Source organism: Stegostoma tigrinum, unplaced genomic scaffold (assembly GCF_030684315.1).
Source record: "Stegostoma tigrinum isolate sSteTig4 unplaced genomic scaffold, sSteTig4.hap1 scaffold_201, whole genome shotgun sequence".
NCBI classification, from domain to species: Eukaryota; Metazoa; Chordata; class Chondrichthyes; order Orectolobiformes; family Stegostomatidae; genus Stegostoma; species Stegostoma tigrinum.
This window is the reverse complement of record NW_026728139.1, coordinates 42840-47500: the sequence shown is the minus strand read 5'-3', so window position 1 is coordinate 47500 and position 4661 is coordinate 42840. Positions and strand designations below refer to the sequence as shown.

At 44.6% G+C, this 4661-nt stretch overlaps 1 long non-coding RNA gene across 3 annotated transcripts in view; it reads right to left on the bottom strand.

Annotated features, from left to right (window-relative positions):
- LOC132207907 (uncharacterized) overlaps positions 1–4426 on the bottom strand; it is a 61828-nt gene extending 57402 nt beyond the window's left edge. Inside the window, exons 1-2 of one of the 3 annotated variants that reach the window (XR_009443985.1) lie at positions 3998–4426; positions 80–238 (exon numbers count right to left, since the gene is read on the bottom strand). This is a non-coding gene — a long non-coding RNA (uncharacterized LOC132207907). Of the gene's footprint in view, positions 1–79; positions 239–2720; positions 3341–3599; positions 3824–3997 lie in introns of those variants that run through there. The other 2 variants (XR_009443984.1, XR_009443986.1) reach the window with 2 other exon arrangements.
- Between the last annotated feature and the right edge of the window lie 235 nt (positions 4427–4661).

The following is a 4661-nucleotide window of genomic DNA, read 5'->3' as shown; positions in this document are numbered from 1 at the left end:
GCGGTGTTAACCAGAGCCACTGTGCTCTATATGATGCGAATTCAGCTGCAAGCATTTTTTTTCAAGAAAGGAAACTTACCATTGTCACAGGATGCGAGTGCTTTCAATTTTCTATCAGCTTTAAAAACTTTATCCATATCTGCCTTCACAAGGGCAAGGTGATGGCAATGGTGTGAGACTGGTTCGTATTCAGCAGCTTGCCATGCAAAAAAAAACGGCACTTTCAAGGCTTTTTTCCCTAGGGGCATAACAGAAAGACAGGAACATGAAAAAATCCTGAAATCTTTCTCCAATTTCAATCTCAGGGGGACCATCCATTCATCAAAATCCATAACCATTTGATTCACTTTAAATCAACTATAACACTAATTTCCAAAGCTTTGAAAACTCAATGTCCTGTTTTTCGAAGATGTCTGCATGTTCCATGTAAAATCATGTATTTTCCACTGCCGACCAGGCTTATCATTCGCTCACTATGATCTCTGACTCACTCTCTCGCCCTCTTTGATTTCTGTAATACCCGCCATCCCTACCCTCAGCGACCTGTGCTCATATGCTCGAGGCTTCTCCAATTTTCTGACGTTCCTGCTAATGCTTTAAGATCCTTGCACTGAATGTCAGCAATTTTTTCCAGAAGCCTCAATGACTACTGCCCAGCGGCTCTTCCATCCATATTTATGACTATGAAGTGTTTTGAGAGGTTGGTCATGGGTCACATCAACGCCAGCCTCCCACATTCCCTTGATCCACTGCAATTCACCTGTTAATGCAGCAGAGCCATGGTAGATGCCCTCTCCTTGGCTTTACACACATCTCTGGAATGTCCAGATAACAAGGGCATTTACGTCAAGCTCCTACTTATTGACCACATCTCCACCTTCAACACCCTAATTCCAAACAAAAACATCTCCAAGATTGAGAGTAGGATCAATTTCTTATATTTTTATGCCAATTATATGGCTGAATTAATTAAGTCGATTTAATTTTCAAACAAGTCTAGGTTCCTTTTTATTTTATCAGAGTCCAAATGTAAATTTATTCACATTAAAATTATTTGTTTGTTGAAGCCATCCATCTAAGTTCTTATGACACTTACAAAACATGATGAAGCAAGGACACCCAACATGCTCTCTCTATGATAACACGGGGTCGAGCTGAATGAGCACAGCAGGCCGAGCAGCATCAGAGGAGTCAGAAAGCTGACGTTTTTGGTCTTGATCTTTCGTCAGAAAATGGACGCTAAAGAATCTGAGATAGAAGGTGTCGAGCTGGATGATGCTGCTTGGCTTGTTGTGTTCATCCAGCTCTACACTTTGTTATCTCAGATTCCCCAGCATCGGCAGTTCCCGCTATCTATGTGGGCCTCCTCCTATGTGGGCGCTCCAGTTTCCTCCCACAGTCCAAAGATGTGCAGGCTAGGTGGATTGGCCATGCTAAATTGCCCGTAGTTTTCAGGGGTGTGTGGGTTAGAGGGGGATGGGTCTGGCTGGGATGCTTCAACGGGCGGTGTGGACTTACTGGGCTGAAGGGCCTGTTTCCACGCTGTAGGTAATCTCATCTCTGAGCATGTGCCTCTGTCTCAGTTCTGTCACAATTGCATTGAGACTTACCCTTCGTATTGGCCCTCTAATAATGCGGCACTTCCTCAAGACTGACCATACAGAATTGAGTCGCTGCCTCAGCATTGACCGCTTGACAACGAGCCACTGGTTCTGAATAGAGCTGCAATACCTCAGTCCTGACCCTCCATTCATGGGGCATGCCTTGAATTCTGACACCTGCATAATGAGGCACTGCCTCTGACAGCAATGCACTCCCTCAGTTCTGACCCACTCAGTACTGAAGATCGAACAGTGCTTCAAAAAAATCAGTGTTGATCCTATGAGAATGAGGCAGGCAGTCAGTGCTGAGTCTCTGATAGAGCTGCATAAAGCTCATTCCTGATGAGTTAAACATGTGCATACCCTCAATTCTGACACTGAGGCACTGCCTCAGAATGGACCATCTGACAATGATGCAATACCTCAGTTCTGACCCTCTGACAGTTCTGCAACACCTCAATCCGCACCCTTCAATCAGTAGGCACTCCCTCAATTATGAGCCCTTTGTGGGTTCGTTCTGTGGCAATACCTCATTGCTGCAGTGTCAGTGCTGAGAGCGGGCCTTTTCATTCACTCATCAGTACCTAAGGCACTGGCTAATTGTCAGCAGCTCAGTTCTGAGGCAACGTCTCTTTGACAGAGTGTCAGCACCAAGGCAGACCCTCACTGTAATGGTGTCAGAATTAAAAGATTGTCATTTAGAGGGTCGAAGAAGTGGTGTTTCAGATCAGTCAGAGGGTCTATACTGAGGCATTTCAGATCAGTCAGAGGGTGCCTCATTTTAATGCACTAAGACTTGACAGAATGCCTCATTGTCAGAGGGTCAGAACCAAGTCAGTGCCTCATTATCAGACACAGTCCAAAGAGAGGACCTTGATGTCAGTAGATCTGTTATAAGGTGATACCTCATTGAAGGATCATTCTTGAGTGTGTGCCGCATTGTTCGTGGGTCAGTACGGAAGGAGTGCCTCAAAACTGAAGAGAGCCACGTAATTAGAGATTTGGTGCTGAGGTCAGTGCCTCATTGTTACACGGTTAGTTCTGAAGCAGGCTCACATTGCTAGAGGGTTAGTTCTGAGTGAGTATATTAGTTGCACACAGTAAATACTGAGTCAGTACCTCAATGCATTGGGTTCAGAGTTGATGGAGTACAACATGATCAGAAGTTCAGTCCTGAACGATTGCAGCTCTGTCAGAGGGTCAGAACTGAGGGGGCAGTGCTTTACTGTCAGTGGATCAGTTCTGACACAGTACCTCATTGCTGGAGGGTCAGATCTGAATGAGTACCACATTGTCAGAAGGCCAGTACTCAGTCAGTGCCTCAAACAGAGAGTACCCATGCCAATAAACAGTAAATTAAATCTTAAAACACAGAGGATCCTGCAAACAAACGCTAAAACAGAGAGCCTCCTGGAAATAAACTCAAAAACACAGAATGCTCTGCAAATAAACTCAAAAACGCAGATGGCACTGTAAATAAGACACAGAGCTCATTGTTTAAAAAAAAACCCTGAAACAAAGATCCAACTGAAACAAAACCATGAAATGAAGATCCTCCTGTAAATAAATGCTAAAGCCCAGAGCTCACTGGAAATAAATCCTAAACTACACTGCTCACTGTAAATAAACCCTAAAGCAGAGAGCCTTCTGTAAATAAACCTTAGAATACAGCCTTTCTATGTAAACCTTAAATCACAGAGCTCTTTGTAAATAACCCGAAAACACAGGCCTCAATGGAAATAAACTCTAAAACAGAGACCACCCCCCCCACCCCGCCAGTGTCGAAGCACTGCAACACAGAGCCCCCGGTAAATAAGCCATAAAGCACAGATCTACCCTGTAAATTAAGTCAAGAACATACAGGACAGTGTAAAACACAGAGCCCCCTACAATTGTACACTCAAATACTCAGACTCCTTTAAAATGAACTCGAACACACATCCCCCAGGAAGTAGACAGGAAAAGACAGGGCTGAATAAAGCCGAAAACACAGCGCACCTCTTCATGCACCCGAATACTGAGCCGACCTGTAAACTATCTGTAAGACAGGGCCCTTCACAAATAAACCCGAAAAGACAGAGCTCGCGATAAATAAAGAGCGCCCTGTAAATAAACTCTAAAACACTGAGTAAAAACCCAAAGAACTGCGGATGTTGCAAATCAGAAAACAAATACAAAGTTGCTGCAAAAGCTCAGCAGGTCTGGCAGCATTTGTCAGTTGAAAAACAGAGCTAACCGGTTCCGGTTCGGTGACCCTTCCACAGAACCTCCCTCAGTTCTGCTGGGCTTTTCCAGAAACTTTGTTTTTGTTCCTGATTTGCAGCATCCGCAGTTATTTCAGTTTTCAATTCACCAGGCAGTCAGTAACATCAAATGGTTGTGTATCACATATTTACCAGTCAGACGCAAACACGCCAAACTCGTTCGCTCACGTGGTCTGAGAGAACAAGGTGTCGAGCCGGATGAACACAGCAGGCCAAGCAGCAGGAAGGCTGACGGTTCGGGCCTAGACCCTTCTTCAGAAAAGTGGTCACTTGTTAATCTTGTAATCTTTGCCCCTGAATATCCTGTGGTCTGCCCTGTTTACTCATATCGGTTAGCACTCAACAAGGCTTCCGGAGGCTGGCTGGTGTGTCTTTAGTGATACAGGGCCAATCGCCTTCAAATATCCTTTTGTGTGGTTTTTGTGTGACATTATATCATAAGCCTCTTTACTGTTGCACTACAGGTCCTCTTGACCGATGCACCCACAGCGCTCCATGTGACCACTATCGCGCTCTCATTCATTCATAACTTTACTGGCCACTCACTAGGGTCCTCTGTTTACTTCCGCGCATGTTCCTTCCACGCATTACTGCCTTTTCACAGTTTGAACTCGTGTTGCTGACAGTGTCCAAACCTGTGTCTACATCAGAGTCAATCCCTGACTATGTGTTAATTTTCTAATCTATTCAGAACAATATCTTCCCATCCATCGTGTCACCCGAAACTATGAATAATTATAATATTAATCAGCCCTCAACAAACGTCTCCCAGGACTTGAATAGCTGGCGGGACATC